General features: G+C 41.1%; 1 long non-coding RNA gene across 1 annotated transcript in view; it reads right to left on the minus strand.

The window, feature by feature from the left end:
* Positions 1-7,821: 7,821 nt before the first annotated feature.
* The window catches only part of LOC307213292, a 90,141-nt gene continuing 75,028 nt past the window's right edge, over positions 7,822-22,934 (minus strand). The window contains exons 3-4 of the long non-coding RNA XR_013837463.1: positions 11,285-11,384; positions 7,822-8,469 (exon numbers count right to left, since the gene is read on the minus strand). This is a non-coding gene — a long non-coding RNA (uncharacterized lncRNA). The remainder of the gene's footprint in view (positions 8,470-11,284; positions 11,385-22,934) is intronic.

A 22,934-nucleotide genomic window follows, 5' to 3' on the forward strand; every position in this document is an offset into this window, starting at 1 on the left:
TAGTGATCCACGGTGTTTGGCTGATTCGGCTTGCATCACTAAACTGACATACAAAATTAATGACTATAATTTTAAACTTCAAGGCAAAAGGGGAAATTGTCACACAAAATGATTGGATCAGTAAGGATCTTGAAAATAGAACCACAGCTGTGGATGATCCTCCACGCTATCAAAAAAAATTCTTTTCATCATTTCCCATCTTCAAAAGAAAGTTAAAGAAGCCGTAAATGTTGATAACACTTTGCTGAATAGCTTGACAAGATTGTAAGAACTTTGAAAGAGGATTTTGGACTACACACATATCAAGCCAGCAGTCAATTTTCTCACTAACCCTTTCATCATTGGTGAATAAGCACAATTGCTAATATACACACAGCTGACACAGAATGGAAATCATAACTCTGTAAACAGATGCACAATTAAGGCAAGATAATCTGCTCCAGGTTTTCAGTCATTAGCTGAGCACTGGAATTTCCATTTCTGAGTGAAACTATATTTGTGGCATTGAAGACAATGGACTAGAAGTTCAGCTGAATCTGGACAGGTGCAGACCATATTCATGACTGCCTGATGATGGCAGTGATGCCAGACCACAGATGCTGGCTGAAAATATGCATTGTCTGGGTTTTAGCTAATATAGAGAGTATATAATTTTGTGTTTGTTGTACATTTTGGGGGTATTATGGTAACCTTGTAATTATAAAATTGTTAACTTATGACTATTGTTGCAATTCTCAAATCACTTGCTGTGACATAGGCAGTCACAATGTGATCCAATAGCCAGAGGAGGGACATGGACCTAAGAAACACCGATTCAAGTCCATGTCCAGCTATAAGTTCATCAAATGACCCTGAGCAAATGACCTATACTAGTTTCAATAATGGATAGTAGTGGAACAAAGCCATTTGGTAGTCATTAACACCTGCTTCATGCATTCAGAAGAACACATATCAACATACAGTGTGTAGTGGAAGTGGTAGGGACCTCCATCATCCACATCTGCTCTAGCCCTTAAAGTCTGCTTAAAGTGGCACCTTAAAGTCTAGCAAATTTATAAGCTTTCTTGGACTTCATTAAGGGCATGAAATAAATAAATAGCTAGGATCAGCGTGTCAGCTACACTGCATCATGGTTAGATTCTCTTTGGAAGCTAGGAAACTTTTCAGTAAGCAAACTAATTCGTGCTTTCATAATAAACCAAAGCAATGACACTTGCAGTTACCACATTGGCCTCCCCACAATTTCATTTCTCACTTTGCCAGGTCTCTTCCTGATGGATGATGCTGGGCCCCCAGGAGACTTTGAGATGCCTTACAGCTGAATTGGCTTTCAAAGAATGATGCAGCCTGCTTTCAGAGTGTTTTCTGTATATTATTTGTTTAGCAACCTGGAGCAGTGAAACCTGGAAGTGGTGTAATTCACATTTACCCCCTGTACTTTGTCAATAACACTTACTCATTTTCTCTACTTGAATGGCATATCCCCACAGGTAATTGTCTCGGCATTTTTATGTGCTTCTACTTATTCACTGGAATGAGCAGGGAAATGTCCATCAGAAATCATTACCATCTCATAGCCATGTTCCGTTTTGGCTCTTGGAATATTAATATGTTGGGTCCAAACATAAGAAGAGTCCTCCTGGATCATTCCAAAGGCCTTTCTAGTCCAACCCCCAAAAACTGCAACATCTTATCTGCAGCAGAAACACTGTAACTATTGGCAGAGGACAGTGTTTCAGGGTTAGATGATCAAATTTCTTGCTTTGGTGTAAAAAAAAAGAGATTGTAGAACATGTCTAGAATTCAAAAACTGCTCCCCCTCCTCTTCCATTAGTGAATACCTCCACTAGATCAAAAGCCCCTCCATGAGTTTAAGGGCATCAATTGGATCCAACTCCGTATTAGTGAAAAATGGGGAGATCAGCCCAATTAATACACTACTCAAGCAGTATTAAAAATTCAAAACACATGCAAAAAGAGAACTTATGAGAAATTCTTACACCACCGTTCCTGGAAAAAGTTGTACTGGCATGATAATTTCACATGCCATCCCTCCATCTCACTTGACCCGGCAGTTTCAAACACTGTTATGCCTGCTCCCTTGTGTCCATTCCTAATACAGTAATGTGTGTTCACATCATGGGTTTCCATGGGGTGTTTTCCAGGAGGACAAGCAAAGTAAAACATGGAAAAGGAGGACCAGGCCAGTTTCTCACCAAAATTGTGAAGAATACTGCTTCTACTTTTTTCCTCATACCTCAAGTTCTACAAATGCTGGAACTTGCTCTCTATTCTAAGCAAGCAAACAAACAAACAAGCTGGGAATTATGGTTCAGGGGTGATCTCCCCTGCCTCAGATGCCCTTAGCTCTTAATGGTATTGGTATGCTTACAAACAATCCAACTTACAGTAGTGCTTACTGTTTGTACCTGCAAAAAGTTTTGGGCTGGACATAATGCTTTGTTTCCAAATGGTGCATGTCCTAGAGCTTCCTGCTGAAATCCTGTAATATTTCATACCACAAATGTTTCGGGTTGTGTGGGTGGGGGTTGTCCAGCATTCGTTGCACTATAGCATGAGACTACACCTCCAAACAGCAGTGACAGGGTAGCACTGGGGAAGCATTGCAGAACCCCTATTGGGATGGTGTGTGGACAGTCCACTACTGCATCAGTGACATGTTTCAAAATACACCCCCCTTAAAGCCAGCAGTCTGGAGGAGCCCTTTTAGAATACAGGTGGCAATGACAATCACACTCTCAGTTAACATAGGAATAATGTACTTGAGAGTACCCAAGAAGGGTGTGTGTGAAAATTTGAGCTTTTTGCTTGCCTGCTTCCTGCTGAACCCCTAATCTGTGATTAAAGCTTTAATCAGTTAATCGCACCAATTAACAGATTAAAGCTTACAGCTCTAATTACTTCTCATTGGCTATACTTCAGACACACACATTGCAAAGGAAGCAGAAAGATGCATCCCTGTTCACTTCCCTTTGAGGCGCTTCCATACTCATTCCAGAAGACATCTTCCCAGTACAGAAAATACCAGGTGTGGGATTTAATTAGCAACTTTTACAAAAGAAATATACTTGATAGACAATAATGCAAAATATCCAGCTGCTGCAAGATGCTAAATTGTTCCTTAATATTTATAGGGTTGCATGCAACATAGCACCAAGACTAAGATTTCATCAGTGCAAGGATTTCTGCTTGTGCAACAAAACCTTCTCTCCTGTTCCTCTTCCTGCATACCCCCTAAATCTGTTATCAGGGTTCTCCCGACCTTCCAGAGCAGATCTCGTGATGGGACAGTGTGCATGTGGGAGGATGGTAGTGGAGTCCCAATGTGTTTGTGGGAATGCTTACACTGGCTTCTGCTAGCACAATGGAATGGTTGAATTATGGCCACAATCAGCTGAATTCCAGTAGCATCTGGGCATATTCTCTGTGTATCCATAAGTGATCTCTGGAAGATCTGTGGGTTTAAGGGAACTCTCAACACATCAAATCCTTTATGAATTCTTTGAATGGCCTATCCCCCACCCCTATTCTAATGCAGTGTTGCCAGAGTTGAAAACATTGAATTTCAACCAAATCTTGGTGCCATGTTACCTGGAATGAAGCCAGAATTAATCTCTTGCAGCTTCCAAACACTACATACACAATTCTGTTTCAGCACTAAATATACTTTTATTCTCTGAAAACCATCTGATTGATCAAGTGAATAAATAAACAAGCATATCAATTAATGGACTGGAACTTTGAGACGCACAAGTCAAGACTGAATTTCCTTCATTTAAAAGTTCATTAACAGAGTTGTGCAAAATGAGAAGGATGCAAATGTTGCTAACTTTAATTAAAACGTAGACTAAATCTAATGAAATTGTCATGATTGCAAAACTTATTTTATCCCTTTTTATAATAGTGTCATTTGTATCAACTTCCTACCCATCATCCCCATGAAAATTCAGGGGGGCCCCCTTCAATTAAAAAAAGAAAACACTTTTGAATACAGGTGTATACTCACACAACTGCAAACTTCTGATGGTGTAAATTAGCACACACCTAGCCAATCTAAGTAAATCAAGGGTAGAACTGTCTGTCTTGCCATTCAAAGGAGATTATGTGATCTTTGTAAGTATATGTCTATACTGCTTCTCACTGGAGAAGGAAACATGCAGGAGAATGGGACCTCAAACACAATGCATGAGCTTATCCACTGAGGGTGATAACTATTTAAACAGGCTGTATAATTGGCTATCTAGTACTGCAGTTTACTTCAACCACACTCCCTGAACCAAATCTCAGATCTTTTATGCCTGTGTCCAACCCCACTCCCAGGGAAGGATCAATCTCTAGTCATCACAATAGCTGCCCCTTCAATCCCACTGAATTTAGACACTGCCACCCACCTAAGGACTATGATACAAAGACCTTCTCCTGGAGTCTCTGTGGGTTCTGGTAAGTGATAATTGGGAGCACACAGCATGGGCAGGAGGAAGAGACTTTGTGTTCAGCCAATTCTTCAGAAAGTTCTGAAAGGCATTTGGCCATCACGAAAGCATTATCTTAAAACTCCAGACATGTTGATTAAATGGCAGAGTTCTGTGTTACAATTAATTAAAATGGCAGCCACCTGCATAATAAGTGGAACACAGCAAGCACAGTAAAGCAAGTAAAGGTGCTTGTGTGATAATTTTGATCTCTCTCTGTAAATGTGGATGAGATGCCCTATGTGGTCCATAGACAGGACTCCAGAATACAGTTCAGCATAAAGCATTCATGTCCTGTAATCCAGAACCATCTAGGACCCTACAGGTATGGGGGACCAGGCTCATCATCTTTAACTTGAAAAAGTGGCACATCGGTCCTAAACACACCATGTAGAATTCTGTCAGGTGTCAGCTGAAATGTATTAGCTTTATCGTTGTTCTATTGATCATTTTGGTACTTTATTGCTTTTTAACAAGAATTGCCTTGAGATATACATTTATTAGATTATTATTTTAGAACACTTGCCAGTTTAGGAACAGAGTTAATGCAATTTCCAACAAGCTAAGGCCGATGCCTTGACAGACATCTCCCAAGATCAGCAATAATGTTGTGCAGTGTCACAAATTGTGCTTGCTTACAACTTAACTTCCATGCACCTACATTTTCCTTGGTCTTTCAGCCCAAAATCCAGGTGGATTTGCTCTGGACCTGTACTGTTTTATGTAGCATCTGAGCCTTACTTTATTGCTAGAGGAATCTCTATGTGAGTTGACTCATGCCAGTTGGTTACTTACAGTACATAAGTTGACACAATGGCTGTGACTCAGCAGTTCCAGCATAAAAATCCTGTGTTTCACATAGTCAAGGGCTTCGTTTCTATCTTCTGTGAAAAGCTTGCACACATGCCGACAGGTACATCACTGTGTGCACATCAAAGTCACCACTTGAATTGTGCCTAATTTGCACAGTGTATTTTTAAAAGATTGACCTGTGTCTGTTCCTACCTCCTTATGGAATTCCCATGTACTCGAACGTTGTTCTGTTAGCCTCATCCAACTTGGTAAGAGACTATGGAAGTTTGGTCCAGCAACATTAGTGGGGGCACATTGGCTACCCCTGAACTAGACCCTTAAATATAGTGGAACAAGGCAGAACACAGAAACTTTCTAAACACTTAAAACTACTTGGCCACAGATGGAAGCATCTGTTTCTGTCCCTCAGATGTTGCCCACTGGAAAGCTTTCTTTCATGTAGCATTTCACTCTTGGGAGATTTTTCCTCCCAACCAACCCCCCTGTACAGGCTAAAATGGCCAACACATGGGAATGCATAGGACATCTCTAACTAATGAAAATTGTATGGCTCTGTGAAGATAGATTTTTTCCAGTGATGAAATCAGCTCATAAAAGTCAGACCTTTGGTAACTGAAAAAATCTGGTTTGTGGTGGCCATTTTGGACCATCAGAGTGTGAATACATGCTAGTTCCCCCCCCAAAAAAAAAAAAATCAGTGAAGGACAATGTATCCTTGTTTCCATACTGTTCATTAGTTTTGTAGCTTAATTCCTATCTCTAGTTAGCAGGGGCAAGCAGCTTTGTTCATTCAGCAATTGAAGTTGAATTGCCCTGCCACAGATCATGTGAGTTTGTTGCATGAGTGTTGCCAACTCATTTCTCCTTGAGACCAAAGCATTTGCCTGCCAGCATGGCATTGTCCTTCAATGCTCAGACACATTTGGAGCAACGAGCTGTGAGGAAATCGCCAGTATAAGCATGGGGGGAGGGAGATTTTGTAAGTTTTTAGATCAGAAAGGTGAAGGGGTGCAATACAGAATTAATGGTGGTCATTTTAGCCTGATTTCAGAGTTACCATGTTGTATGTTTGCTACCAGAGACACCACTGAATTATACAAGCCCCCTTCATACCTTATCTTACATGCATCCACCTTACTTGTTGATGGAGTGGTATCATACCACTCTGACACTGCCATGTCCCACTGGCCCTGCCCCACATAGCACTGAAGATCTGGAAAGAAGCAACCTGTAGGCATACAGTTGTATGCACATGTGTGGACCATGCAACTGGGAATCCTAATTGTAGCAGGTTGTGTGGAACACCTACAGGCATACAGCTGTACATATGGACCTTCAGCTCCATACAAGGAGGTGTTGGGCCGAGACAGCAGGGCATAGTGATGCCAGAGCTGTGATTCTGCACCTGCTCCATAAGTAGTATGAACATGTGAACACTGTATGAAAGGAGCTATAAAGGTAAAGGTAAAGGGACCCCTGACCATTAGGTCCAGTCGTGACCGACTCTGGGCTCATCTCCCTTTATTGGCCAAGGGAGCCGGCGTACAGCTTCCAGGTCATGTGGCCAGCATGCCTAAGCCGCTTCTGGCAAACCAGAGCAGCACACGGAAACACTGTTTACCTTCCTGCCGGAGCGATACCTATTTATCTACTTGCACTTTGACGTGCTTTCGAACTGCTAGGTTGGCAGGAGCAGGGACTGAGCAACGGGAGCTCACCCCATCATGGGGATTCGAACCGCCGATCGGCAAGTCCTAGGGTCTGTGGTTTAACCCACAGCACCACCCGCGTCCCTGAAAGGAGCTATAGAGTCACCCTAAACCAGTAAGGGAAACCCACCTGTGGAAGTAGGATTGGGTGAGGAGAACAATTGCAGCAGATTATGCACTTCTGAATGTACGCAGTGATGATCTTCTAGGTTCTTTTGGGTATATGTTGCAATCTGGATGGGATTTCACATCTGCATCAGGAGCGGTGCTGACCCTACCATTAGGAAGAATGAAGCAGCCACTTCAAGGGCAAATGCTAGGGGCAGCAGAAATAGTGATAACTGCCACTCCCTGAATCCTCTCCCCAGTTACTTCCATCCTCCTAAGCTAACACTAGCAATGTTTGCTTGGTGCTGACTTGAGAAGGCAGGCTGTTTTACTTAGCCATCTTCTCCCAATGCATCTTCTCCCATCTTCTCCCAATGCATCACAGACAGCACCATTGAAAAGAACCCTCAGCAAACAAGCAGGCAGGGAAGCACCAACCTGGTCCATGAACTTTATCAGGCACTGCACACATTGCTCTGCCTGTGTGATGCAGTGGAAAGACTGTATTGGTGGACATAACTGATGGTGGTGAGAAATTATGTCGGATCTCAGGTTGATCAGTGAGTAGATGGTTTTATTAGATGAAAACTTTGGTCTTTCTGAAGGATGAGTGGAACATATAAACCCTATCCTTTTTATTATAAGTCCAGAAATGAACGCAGCATCCCATAACCAGGGTGACAACTCAATGCAAGGCAAACCCCCACCCCATTGGTTTCCTATAGGAAAATGTTATTGCCTCTTTAATGGCATTCCACCTTGCCCAGTATTATGTCTAACTTAGGAATCAGAGGATGGAAAGGAGGGTATATATGTTTTATTACTTTTACAACTATACATGTAGAGGGTTTGTTGTTGTTTTTTTAATGTAAATCTTCTGCAAGAGGCGATTTACAGCAAATAGAAGCACAACAATCCTAAAGAATGAGCATTTTGCTTTCCGAAACTAAAATATAGTCAAGCTGTGTGGCTTAAGGTACTGGCTCACATTTGCATTCAGAATCTGGAATTTTTTTCTGCAGCCAAAAGCTCAGATAGAGGGTGGGGAGTACAATGTGTGGGCTTGTGCAAGTGCAAATACAAAAGGTCACTGTCTCATCTAGAGAAACAATAAGATTAGTGCTTTTATCACTCATTTTTTGCTATCCTGCACTATTCTGTAAACACTGTTGTATAACTTTGCCTCTTATCATCAGTCAACGGGATCTGCTTTTGTTGAAAGAGCGTCAATCACAAGGGTTTTGCCATTCATATACTTAGCCTTATAGCTGCAGGGACTGCGAGTGGGGGGAGGACAGGCTTTCATTCAGCCTACAATAGGTGGCTCTGTCACTGTTAGAAAAATGCTGTGAGAGGAAAAGGAATCGTCATGGATAGTGTAACCAAGAGTTCACTTGCTCTGTCAAGCAGATTAAGATAAAGCTGAACGAGGTCAAAGCTATTAACATTTAGACTACAGGGTATATAACCAGTTAGCATCTAGTTAGACAGTGGGTTTTTAATTGGAGAGTAGCTTCCTTCTAACATTATGTAAACACTAATATTAGCTGAAGCCTGGGTGGTCCCATCTTTACAACCCAGAGGACATATTTGATGCACATCCAGCTCCAAATTATCCTTTATTAACCAAGCCACATTTGAATTGTAAATGAGTCCTGTCCCTACCACCCCACTGGCAGACAGAAAGCTTCAAAGTCACAAAAAAACTTTGGCTTCCCATTTGTTGTCTGCAAAGTCAAATTCTCTTTTGCAGAACATACTTGGTCTTGATCTTATTCTATATTCTATTGCTTTTCTAGAATTTATTTGTAAAAAATAAGAAGAAGAAGAAGTGAATTTTTCGCTCAGTTCTTACAAGGCTGGTAATTCCCTCTGTGTGTATGGTGGTGGGGGTGAAAACTATGACATGAACCTACCCAGACCCATCATCTGAGGCCCTTCTTCATGTGCCTCCTCCGTGAGAGGTCAGGAGGGTGGCAACTTGAAAATGGGCCTTTTCTGTGGACTCCCCACTTGTAGAGGTCCACCTGGCACCTTCGTTACATATCTTTATGTGGCAGGCAAAAACATTGCTCTTCTCCCAGACCTTTGGCTAATTAAACAATCTATGGCCTTTTAAACTGGGTGGGGGTTGTTTTTGTTTGTTAATATGTTATGTATTTTTGTGTTTTTATATTATAACCCACTGTGCAATCCTCAGATAAAGGGCGGTGTAGAAATTCAACAAATAATAAAATAATAATAATGTGTGAAATGAACAAATGAAATTTAACAAATACAGAGGCGTGTACGCGCATAAACCCAATTTATGTAATCTTCTGCAACTGTGCATTTTTCACATGCAAGGTCAGCCAAGTCATGCTGAAGGACATGGGAACGAGCCTTGGTGCTAAAGAACCACAACACATAGATACGCACACACAGGGCCAGCCCTACCATAAGGCAGAATGAGGCAGCTGCCTCAGATGGCAGCTGCTGAAGGTGCCAATAGCTCCCACTATTCACCAAGCACCTCCTAAGCTAGCATGCCCTGTGTCCCATAAGCTAGCCTGCTGGCCTCATATACACTGGCAAATGTTGTCCCATCACTAGTAAGATTCAACAGCCAGTGTGGTTGAATTATGTATTTACTCCAAGGAGCATAATGTATTGGATCAGCCCAGTACAGACACAACATATGCAATGTTTAATATGAAGAAATGTTCGGGGGGGGGGGAGAGACCACCTACATCATTTTTGCAGTAGACATATTCTCATATGTAGGCCTCCATTCATATGAAGCTGTCTTCTATTGGTTGCTGAAGACATTTTAATTCCAGAAAGCTTTTGTAATGCTAAATAATTGACATTTTATTTAAAGGTTGTGTTTTATCTGTTGTTTCTCTGCCTCTGGTGTGTTGTTGTTTTTCAGTATTTTGATTAAATAGATTTTTATTAAAGATCTTTAAACGTTTAAGGATCTTTCTTCCGTTTCTCATGAATAGTTTCTAGCCTCATCACTAATATAGCATATTTATTCAGCCAAAATATGGTTAACCATAAAAATCTGCAAGAACTTTGAAAATGCATGCCTGTAGTGGATTTCCTGTGGGTTCCCTTCTCTAGTAGGTACACCTTATGTACAGTGAACTAACCTAGAGGGTAAAACATATCACTCACATCTTTAAGGGCTCATAGCTTTCACGGAACATAAACAACTAACAAAGTACATATGGAGAGGACTCAGCAAACAGAGCAGAAAGTAATTTGTTCTCAATTTAGCAATACACCACCCAAATAGGATATCTGGAAAAAATAAGCATTTGGGTGTTTGTGCAGTTGTTCCACAGCCAACTCACACAACCTTGGGGCTTATGTTGGCCGTTTCAAGTTGTTATGTGTGTCATTTCCCTGCCTACAGCCAAGCAATCTGCTGTTGTATGTAAGATTAAGTCTGTTGCACACACCCATAACTTAGCCTACTTATCATGAAGCGTATGTCTTCCTGCCTCTGAATTCCAGTTGTTGTGGAATAGGAAGAGGCCTATCGTACTCATGTCCTGCTAATAGATTTCCATGTTAGGTTTCTGTGTTGCCACTGTGCAGTGCTTTGGAGTCACAAGACTCTGTTTTGCTTTCCAGAGATTCCAGGCTATTGGCAGTCTCACGGAAGACAGGAGACGGATGTAATGTTACTGGTTTCCTGTTCTTTTGTTTTCCAGTTGCTCTCTGCTCTCACAGAGAGAGGATGTTTCTTTTCTGTCTGCGTAGAGAGAAATAAAACTCTTTAGCCATGTAGCTCATCCTATTTCATTCTTCCCTGTGTGTTGGATACTCTGCGTAATGGGGGAATGTGCTTGGAGCCTTATCAGAGGCTCAGGTCGTTAAACATTGTCAGAGGCGGTTCTGGAGGAGTCGCTCGGTCAAACGCAAGTCCAACGTTCCCATCAGCAACCCGTTGGCTACTGTGAGAACAGAATGCTGCACTAAATATGCCTTTGACCTGATCCAGAAGGTTCTTATGTTCTTGACCAAAAATTTAGCTTTTGAATGGCAGGCAAAAAAGCCAAACCCTATCCCTGGAAGTGACTGCATACAGCTTGCAGTCAATACGCAGGTGGCCAAAATGTACAGAAATTTCAAGTGACCATCATAAATTTGATGGAATCATGAAAGACTTACATTGTAGTTTCTAGTCACTTTTCAGGGGGATTGACCTATTGCACTCATGTCCTGCTTGCGGACTTCCCAGCAGCAACTTGTAATTGGCCAAATCCAGCCCCTAAGAAAGAAAGAGAAAAGCGGGGACATTCCAAGGTTTAATAGTCTAAATATAAGTAGAAATGCATTAAGAGAGTGGGGAGAGTATATTTAAATAAATGAGGAATTAAGAAAAAATAGATTAAAATCCAAGTCTGAGCAGAATACAGGGTATTCTACTTAAAATCCAAGTTTGAGTAGAACACACACACACACACACACACGACCCATCACTGTTCATTTTAGGTGACCTCTGCTTGAGATATCAGTGCGCAGCACAGAATATTTTATTAACAAGCCAATAAGAGCTTGGAAGGGCATATATCAAACTGCTGTAGATACCATTTTCCCCAGTCATCATTGTTGGCAGGATGGAGACAGATGCTCCCAGAGCATTTAATAGCTACAAATGTTTTCAAGTTGCTATTTGTAAAAAGAAAAGGAAAAGAAAGAAAAGGCATGTTCCTCCTTGTACTCTGGAGAAGGCAGGCAGCTCTTTGAGTCATCACAATGATCCTGCCTTCATCTTATACTTTAAAGAAGAAAATGTGAAGCATCTCCAGATGTTTTCAAAAACAGGTCAAAGCAACTACCACCAGCTGAGCTTCTCCTTCTCTTTTACTTTACTTTTTTTTTATTTATGGAGTGCACAAAGTAAACACATACATGTATTCCTATTCTTCTTACAAACCATACATAAATGCAAGCCATTTCTTAAGAACTTCAGATGTGTCTATAACAATATCATCTTTCCAAGTCACTAATGAAGCTGGAAAAAAATACCTTGCATCCAACCTTTGTATAACATTGATCCTTCAGGCTCAAGCATCTTCTTTCTATTGAAATCTTGAAGGATTTCTTCCTGTTGTCCTATTAATGTTCAAAAGAGACATTTTCCAAAGAGATTCAGACATCTCTTTAGTCTCAAATGATGCATTTTAATGAAATAGCTTCATTATGTTTTCAGGGCTTCACAAATACAGATACACAAGAGTTAGTCAGAACTCACTTATGAAATAAGGGTGGCAACCATATGAGTTATTTTCCTCAGTTCTTAGAAAAAAGAATAACTTCAGTCTGTGTATTACAGTTAGCTGGAATTTCAGCCAGTATCGAAAGCCTTAATCTAACATCACTTAGATCAAACAAAAGCACACTATACATAGCCACAGACACAAGCAAACAAATGAGAAGGCTCATTTTATTTGTCTCAGTTCAAATTTGGGGGTTCAAAACTTCTGCCAAAGTCTGATCTTGCAAAATGGTATTTTTTAATAGGGAAGTTGTTTGAAACAAACCGATGTGTTAATAATGGAAGTGTATGCATTTAGAAATCGGGTTTTCGGCAACAATATTTTACCCGGCAAATGAAAAAAGCCATAATAGGAGTGTTACAAGTTATTGCTACATAATGATTCATCCAAGTTGTTGTTAAAGCTCAGTTTTCCTTCTTTACAGGCCTCATTGCTGCTGTAAAAAAAAAATGAAAGTGATGGCAAAAAAGTCAAACAATGCAATGGCCCCATTACTGACAGAAGTTAGTTTTATGATTGTGCTGGGCCACTAAGAAGCCAATGCAGTGTAGTGACAAGACAGCCCAATTTCACTGCATGCTAACTCAAATGCAAGTCTCGCTGTAATCCATGCACGTGAAGGTGTGCATAGCTTGGCAAGCTAACAGCAGTTGTGGAAAACTGGAGTGACAGAACCACCATTACATGCATAGCCCCAGAAGGGGTGCATCAGTTTCAGGGCTGGCACAGCAGAGAGGCCTGAGGGTTTTTGAGGCCCCATCCCTACAACACCCTGTTTCAGGGCATTCAGCTGGCTTGAAGCAGAGGACTCCCCCACTGAGGCTCTTTTTCGCTAGCTGAGACTGCCGGAAAACCTAAGAACTGCAACCTAAGCAGCACACCTGTGAACCAGGATCTGCTGTGCTCTCCTCTCTGGTACTACTAAACCCGAGTCAACATTTCCAGGATGATACTCCTCAGAGAAAATGTCTGACCTTTCCTTTTTCTCCCCCCCCCCCCCAGAAGATCACTTTGCAGAATTTTACCTGAATATTCTCCACCATTTCCTTGCCCCACAATGACTGTGGATGGAAGATGCAAGATAGTGGGCCAGATTGCTAACGTAGTTGTTATGCTTAAAGCTGCACAAACAAACAAAATGAAGGCCAAAGTTTCCCCAACCATGCCCTAAACAGGTATGTCTATCTCAAACAAGATGTCAGCGATGGTTTCCTTTGTGAACATACAAATCGCTAGAACACTACTTCAAAGGAGTATTATAACAGAGAAGCAGAACCAGGAGTTGTCATTGTCCCACTGCATGCAATAATCCACTTTTTAAAGTGCTATGAGTCACTTTTGTGGTTAATAGGCATTCACATTTTTTTAAAGGGCCATTAGGCGCCAAGGAAAGGAAATATTAAATAGATCTCCTAATGGACTGTAAATCTTAGAACATAAGAGTTATTCTGAAGTTTCAATCCAGTCCAGCTTCTGGAGATGGCTCTTTAAAGCTTACCATTGATAAGAGTTTACTTGTACTAGGAGATTTAACTTTATGGAGGTCTGTTATACATTTCCTTTATGTCCCACGCTTTACGAGCAAGTTCTCTGTACATGAAGGCATTGAAATCCACCACCAGAGAACTTAGTGCATTAATTCACTTGATCTGTAAAACACAGTTCACTCACATAGAGCAGATTAAAGACCTAGCAAAAGGGAGCAAGCTGGCGAACCAGGAATTAGATACATCATGTTGGAACTATATCTTGTAAAGCTTTTTTCCAAAATAAGTGTCAAAATCTTCCAAGCAAATCTAGTCCTCTACTGAAAACCAAAGGGATTTCTCAGTTACATGTAAGATGGGACAAATTCAAGCTGACTGCAGGTAGTTGTAGGACTTCAAGTTACCCCCCCCCCCCCCCAAAAAAAGAAAACAACTCAAAAACTGTTAAACCTGCAACACTTGAACAGAGTACTTGGCAAACCCATCATTGCTTCAACTAGCATACTGCATTTATTTAACATGAATAGTGTAGTCAAACAGAATACAAACGGGAGATGTTACATCCCAAGGACCAGGATATATGTTACTATCTCCCCATGTATTAGAGTAGCCAGATGTAAAAGAGACCAGGCACTAAATTTAATATTTTTGTAGAAGACAGAATTTTAGCTGGTATAGCCAACATGGCAAGCTACACCCGTTCAACTTCCCCCTTCTACACAACTATTACAGATGCAGGAGCCCTATGCTATTTTCTATCTCATCCCCCCACCCATGCAAATTTACTCAGAAGTAAAGCCCTATTACGGCATCCCCCATCACACAAGTGAGAGGCGCATGGACTGGCCAACAAGCATGTGGCAGAGGAGCTGAGGCCACAGAGCTGGCCCATGAGGCGAGGTGAAGCGGCTGCCTCAGGCAGTGGAAGAACAAGAGGCCCCATCCCACCTGCCCCACTGCTTCTGCTGCCAGCAGAAAGCCCCCTCTTGCCATAGGGCATTCCAGCACACAGCGTTGCTGCTCATTTTCTTCACTCCTTGTGAAGCGTTTCCTCTTTTGCCAAGTTTGGTGAGGGGGGTTCCGGCATGCAGCGTAAGTGGGGGCTGCAGCGTAGCAGGAGGGCAGGAAGTAGTACATGCCCATTTTGCCTCAGCTGGTGAAATGGGACATGCCACCCCTGTGGGGCCAGGAAACATGCCTTCACACACACACACACACACACACACACACACACACACACACATCATAGCACTGTAATTATGTGAAGGGAAATATCCAAATATGGCTTAAGACTCCTTCAGTTCACACAAGAGCACTTCCAAATATGACTTTGTTTCTTCAAAAGCATTTGAGGTAATAACATTTAAAGGACACGTTTTGCACACAAGAGGTTCTAGTTTCAATCCCCAACATCTCCAAGTAAGGCTGAGAAAGACTGAAATCCAGAACTGCTTTCAGTTGGTGTAGAGTAGGTTTCAGGCCGTAGCTAGATAGATACCCACAAACATTTATTTAAACACTTATATCTTTCTACTGCTCAATAACTTAAAACACAACAAATGGCAATTAAACAATAAGACCACTAACAATCAAAACAATTACTAACATACTCAGGCCATTTGGGGAGAAGAGGAAGGAAAGAAGGAAGGAAGGAAGGAAGGAAGGAAGGAAGGAAGGAAGGAAGGAAGGAAGGAAGGAAGGAAGGGTTGTCAGGAGTACAAATAATTGTCATTTTTTCAAATCTGGTAGAGAAACAACAATATATTAGCACACAATACTGAAGTTAAAATGTGATCAATGTACAAGACTATTGTGCTGGACTTGTTTATTTTTTAATGCTTGTGTGTTTTTGTAAAATAATAGCACTTTGTGGGCAGCTATTTTTTCAATTACTTTTACAAACAACATTCTGGTTCTGAAGTATGAAAGCATGATTATGAGAAGCACCAAAATAACCCTTAAAATATATATATATATACACACAACCTGGAGGATTGTTTTTTCATACCAATAAACTTTTGCTCCATTGGGAGATATTCTGTACACAGAGCAGTCATTAGCTGTCTAAAGCCAGGTCATGCCTTCCCTCATTAAATGACTTTCTGTTTGGAGGACATTGGATTGCTTCAGTTACCAGTGAGAATATGTCAGTCTTTATTTCCTGCAAGCATTGCCTCGCCTAATGGAAATGCTAGCCTTTCATGTATATTTCCTGGAGAGCTAAAGAATGTTAATGACGGTGAAGCCTATGCCACACTGTGGCTGGGTTTGTCAAAGTGGCTGGGGCAGTGGACAGACGTCAGCAGAATACACACATGCTAATCAAACCTCCATCTGCACTGGGGGCTGCTTACAGAAACAGACAATTAATTTATAGAGCTCCATCCTATGCCTAGGGAATGAAGAACATATGAAGACAAAATGAATTCCCAAGGTCTGTAAAATGTTAGTAGGCTCCCCCAATGCTTTGGGGAGTGTTTGAAACAGAAAAGGTTTGTGTGGGGGTGGTGTGCTAACCTTGTGGAAACCGACATCTTCATCACAGACAACTGCTTCATTTATCTGAAAAGGCTTGGTGTTGTTGCTTTTCTCCAAGTATAGGAATTCTGACGCTATAGCTATCATGTGCCTGACTCTTAAAGTGACCCTGTGGTGCCCTCAGGAATGAGGCAGCCAAAATCCTTTTCAACTAAGGGAAGAAGTAGTGGGGTGCCAATCACAAGACAACAACACATTACAATGACTGGCAGTCATGGTTAGCAAGCAGTGAAATATTTTTTTCTCATTTCTCAATCTCCTGCTACTGGAAAGGGAGGGGGTGGGTTTTAGAAGGCTTTCTGGATGAAGAAGCGTGAACAAAAACCAGCTCACAAAATTGCACAAAATCAGTGTTTCTTATGTCTTCTCTAGCATTACAAGTTTCATATGATTCCATTATTGAGGGCCACCTATACTGCATGTCAAAATGTAGGTTGAGTATTTTATGGCAGCTGGAGTTGAGCTGAACGTATTTCAGGAAGTTGCTGTGTAATCCTGATAAGGTCTTGACTGTCACCCATCCCCTCAGCTCTTCCACAAGCCCATGTTTCCAAATCAGTGACACTACTCTGAAGAGACCCATACCTTATCAGGGTTTCACACAGGGAGAAGGTGAAATCTGTGCTTGTCTCCAAGCACACAGGCATATTAAATGGTGAAGGGAGAATGTGAGTTAAGGCAACTGCATAAGATCATATTCACTTACAAACTTACCAAAGCAATGTAAAACAGGGATGGGGAGCCCTTTAAAGCCTGAGGGCCATGTTTCCTTCTGGGCAACCATTTTAGGGGGCATCATATACCAGTGCCACGTGGGGCCAGAAATATAAGTAGGCAGGATATCAAATACTATGCTTAGTTTGAAGTGTTATATTGGAATGAATGGCACATATTATGAGGTTTTATTTAGCTTTTACTTATTACATTTCTATACCGTCCTTCAGCCAAGGATCACAGGGCAGTTTACAATATAAAAACACAGAAATGCATAACATAGTAACCAAACAAAACAAAAACCCACACATAGCATAAAAAGCTATCAATTGTTTAATTCGCCAAAGGTATGATTCTGGGTGAGATTCTTGGGGCAATCTAGGAAGCCTTTTAAAGTTAAGTTCCACACTTGTTTTAAGAATGAATTGTGTGCTCAGGAAATTCTGTGCTAAGGCACCGAGTGTGAGGGAATACGCTTCTCATGCATATGTATGCAATGTATAGAGTCATTTTCACTCGTTTCATTAGCTGTTTAACACAATACCCCATTAAATCCCTTCAAGAGCTGCATTAGAGTTCTGTGGCAATAAGAAACTACAATTTAAAGTTGCATTATTCTAATAGTGTTATTGACGTTTTGAGGAAAAGCTTAAAAAGTAGGAAAGCATTGGTTGCATTGTGGAAATTCTCTTCAGGTGCTATCAACTCTGTGGTAAATAAATGATATTTATAAGTTAACATATTCATTGACTATTTAATTGAAAGGGGACTGAGCTTTTTTGCAGTTTTGCTTATGTTCAGTGGTGGAACGCTTCACTCCACAGAAGACTATGATCACATCTACTGTCTCTAAATCTCTTATTGAGGAGATACTTGAATGCTTCCCATTAGAGCATGATTGCACTCGTTTGTAGTTAAACATAATTAAAATAATGGTACTCGTGTTACCTTGGGTATATTACCCCCATTTTCAAGCTATCCTATGGAATTAAAAAGAAACTGCACTTGTGGCAATTGAAACGATGAAGAAGAAAAGAAATTGGCACATCATTTGATTCTGTCAGCTACATAAACACATAAATCTCTCTTTTTTTCCATAAACAGAGCCAAGTCACACTTTTATATACAACCACAGACTGTATAGAAAGACTGTCTAATGAATTCTATCCCATTTTGTGTGTGATCACCACAATCACTTCTACATGAGTTCAGATTGGTGAGCCAAATCCCATTCCCATTTGCAATATCATTTACTCTCTCTGGAAATGACCCCATTCGCTTACAGGGAAGAATGTTCCTTAGAAGTGTTTCATGCATATTTAGCAGCCATTGGGAAGGTAAACTAAGAGGCTAGTCAGTGCTCACTGGACCATCTATATAGTTCTTTGCAGGAGACTAGATCAGAAGGGAATGCACTGCTACAAAGACCATATATCCAAGTCCAGTAGACATTCCTACGGAAGATGCTGGAATCTTCTATATCTGTCCACCTTAGAAGCTCATAGAAACTTTTTCTCAAGTAAGCAGTATACAGCAACTGGAACTCCATGTTTGCAAAAGTGCTTAAATAATATAGAGTCCAGAGAGAAAACAAATCCCAATAACATTTTTCTGAGGAAATGAAACAAAAGCAGTGTACAATCTGAGAAGAAATAAACAGAGAAGTTTTGTCTTGAGGCCTTGAACATAGCAAGTAGGCATTCAACTAAAAATACAGAGGAGACGCTCCCTCAGAACTGCACAGCCAATCATGGCATACAGTACAGCAGCAAACATCAGGCCACTCTGCCTGGCAACAGTTCCACCACCACCACTGCTCTTGGTTAGCTGACTTACTGATAACAGATTACCCTTAAGTCACAAACTGGCTGATCTCTGGTGTTGCATTTCCAACAGACCCAGACATTTTGGTTTGATGCGTCATACCTAGGTTTGTCTGCTGCAACCTAGAAATTGGCTTCTTTACATTCTCTGATTAAGAGAGAGATCAGTTGTTGTTTATTCTACAGCCTGTTTTCACCTCCTCCTTTCTGTTGTGCTGACCAGCACACCTGAAATCATGCTTACTGCAGCAGGCAGGGGGAGATAATAGAGTGAAGGGCAAGAGTTCAATCCATTGGGGAATGCTACAGTTGACCAAGGCTCTTGCTTGGTCAGGATTTTTAAAGAATAGCACCAATCCGTACCCATGCAGTTGCTTTTTGCAAAAGCAAAAGTGTTTTTCCCCCAGTAACAATCAGGAAAAGTATAATGAAGTTTCAGTGAACTCATTGCAAAAGAAAGAAAGAAAGAAAGAAAGAAAGAAAGAAAGAAAGAAAGAAAGATCCAGTCTTTACTTCTTCCTTGTTGAAGCTACTGGTGGATTTTTTTCCCTCCACCTAACAAGAAGAGAAAGCTAAAAATGGAGCCAAAGAAATGGTGTGCTTTTTTTCTTTGGGATTGTAAGGATATGTATTCTCCTTAACTTGCTGAGTGACATCAGCATTTCTAACACTGTTTAATGGCTGAGTGGTAATCCCTTTAGGAAAACATCTAAAGCCTTACACAAAGCAACAGTCACATCAGTTCTGATTCACAGTCAGTGACTTTCTATGTCTTAATGTGCAGGGCTAAGATGCCGGTTATTTAGAAGAGGCTGGGTAATGAGGCCCAGACGGAAGAGAGCAAGTTGCAAGCCGTTTCACACCAAGGGTTGGCACTATGCCAACGTGACGTGAGACTTTGTGGATTAGAATATAAATTATACTGCTGTTGCCTAGTTCATGCAGATGAACTCCAGTGCTAAGTGTGCCGTTTATACAGTTTTCATGCTAGTCAGACAAACTGAGATCAGTGGGAGATCCTCCTCCACCCAATATGGAGGGTAACACACCCAGCTGCTAAAGATATTTAAAAAAGATTTCAGACAAGTAGTTGTGTTACACTGGGTGCACGCCATGCATTTAAAGCACATTCCTTCCCCACCTCAACGATTCCTGGGAACTGTACTATTATTATTATAATTGGCTGCCAGTTCATTTCTGGGCCACACTAGCATTTAAAGCCCTAAACAAGTTAGCCCCCAAATATTGGAGAGTCACACACACACACCCCTCTCAGGTGTTAAGATCAGCAGAAGGGGCTCTCTTGGTAGTCCCACAATTTCTGTTGTGAGGGGTGGCCCAGAAAAGGGCTTTATCCGTGGCACCACCTAAGTTGTAGAATTCCCTCCCCACAGAGGTTCATGTAGCTTCTTCACTATACAGCTTTCGACAAATGATGAAAATGCAACTCTTTACTGCCTGATGCCTATGATGTGTGTTTTCAGGGGCCAACCTATTCCCGTGACTGTAATCTGTTTTAACTCTGAGTGTTAAGTTATTGTAACCCACATTGGAACTCCCTGATAAAGGGCTGGCGGTGGTGGTGGTTTTGTTGTTGTTGTATTTTATTCTGTGAACTGCACTGGGATCTCTTGATGAAGGGCAGTATATAAATTTATTTATTTATTTATTTAATAATTAAATAAATTACCACCTTTATCAAACAGCTGCTGCTATTGCAGCAAAAACATGGGAGGCAGCAGTTACAAGTTATCAGTCTCTACAGCCACAGCAGGCACTGTGATTTTCCAGCAGTTTGACTTCATCCTCAGAGGTGCACTCTATTGTTTCTCAAGACAGACGGATGCCCACAACAGCAACAAATGATCCATATTCTGGTAGAATCATTTCAAAAGACTACATAGGGCTTTTTAATGCACATTGGCTTTATTTATTTATTTATTTATTTATTTATATCTATCTATCTATTTATCTATCTACTGTACTTACTTACTTATTGTACATAGTTATAAACCACATCACAGTCTGAGGCCATCAAATTCAGTCCATAGTTGACTGGCATTCAATTGATGGGAAGCACCCATCAACAGAACAGAGAAAGAGGTCATTCTCTCTCTCTCTCTCTCTCCACCCCCCTCTCCCCACCCCAGAAATTTGCCTGTGCACCCCAAAGTCTGCTCTAGAAGTTGTCTCAGACCTCTGGGTCAGATTTAGGGATGGCAGGGGGACTGTAGGGGGAGGAGGGATCACAGAAAATTGCCTCTCTGTTCCAAACAGACATCAACCTGGGGTCTCCCTTTGTCCACCATTAATCAGAGAGCAGATATCTGCAGATCTCTCAGCCATTCACTTCTCCTAATGCTCTTGTTTTTGTTATTCTGGCATATCAGTCACTTGCTCATCCTGCACTATTTAGTTCCGTTGTTGCCTTTGCTGAGGAGAAATTTCATTTAAGGTATTAAAGATAGGGTGTGAGGAGATTGCATAAGTAGATGAGCTGTAAAAATAGCTGTAAAAGCTCCACCCTTAGATGATTTATTTCAAGGCACATGAGTTAGGCTTTGAGAGAATGTTGTGGACAGAATGTGATCCACAAAGTGCCACTCCAGCACCCTTCAGTGGGAATAGCACCAGACAATGCAACCCACCCATAGACTGCAAATATTGCCCTTCATTCTGTCCTCCTCGATCAGAGCTGAAGGAGAAAAGTAGGTCTGAAAAGAAAAAGGAAATCCAGATAGCATGTTTTTCTCTTATCTGTATCAGAAACTGCCTCTAATCAGGATTAATATTACAACATTCCCCATATGCTTCAGTAGAAATATTTCCTAGGGTGCATCCATTTCCATATTTGATCTGCATTAATACACAAAATCCCCCTGAAGTTTGTTTCACAATACAAAAGATTTACAAATTGTATTCCGAGATAAATATGTTATTGTGATGTAAGGCTTAGAAATACAAATGAATGGGGCCCTCAGTCTGAGAAAGGTTCTCTGCCCCTGCTGTGGACTATAAATGATGCTCAGCAAACTATAGGGCAGGATGGAGGGCTAAACTCTCCAGTAGCAAATACAGGAGGGTGAGGTGGGCTTTTCTGCTGCATCCTAACTTGAAAGAAGAAATTCATTTCATTTCACATATAAGGTGGACCTACCTAACTTGCACTTTCTGAAAACAAAGAATTCCTTCAAAGTTCACACATCTCCAAATTTTGCAATGCAGTTCTCCAACCAAAAATGGTTACAAAAATGTGTTTATTACGGTACAGCGCATAAATAAAAACATATGTTGATGAAACTAGCATGCAAAAAGAACTGGTATTTGAGGAAATTCTTTGGAAAAATATGTATATTAGGAAAAAATGCATATGAAACATTATATATTAGGAGAAATTCACACTAAAATACTGACAATTTTTCATGAGGACAAAAAAAAACCTTAAACTGATGTGGAAATGTGGGGGAACTAAAGATTGGAAAAATGAGAAACTAAGAGGAACAGTAAATGATAGATTCACTCATCCCTGATCCTCACCAATGAACAATGTACTATCCCAGGAAAGACTCTGAAGCAGATATTACAATTGTTTGAAACTGCCCTTAAGATGACTAAGGTGAAACCAACCGAAGGGAGCCGGCATTATCAGTGTAGGGATCCTAGAGTTGTCAGGGACCAGGAAGAATTAGCCTAGTTGTGAACTGTATAATGCCATTGCTGTGCATAGCCTCCCCATTGCAAAAGTTCCGCCCCAAGCACAAATTTTGAGGCAGCGCCAATATGATATTGAGGCAGGGGCAGGATATGTAGCCTGCCCACCCCTGCTCTACATGTTTACCTCTCTGTTTGGAGCTACTTTGAGAAGAGGGCTTGAAAAGCTAGTGCTATTTTTCTAGAAAATGAGGTGCTGGAAGTCACCATGAACGCCTCCCCGGTTCTCTTATAATGGCAATGGCATGCAACTGAGAGGTGTTGG

This window comes from Podarcis cretensis, assembly GCF_951804945.1.
Source record: "Podarcis cretensis genome assembly, chromosome: 3".
NCBI lineage: Eukaryota > Metazoa > Chordata > Lepidosauria > Squamata > Lacertidae > Podarcis > Podarcis cretensis.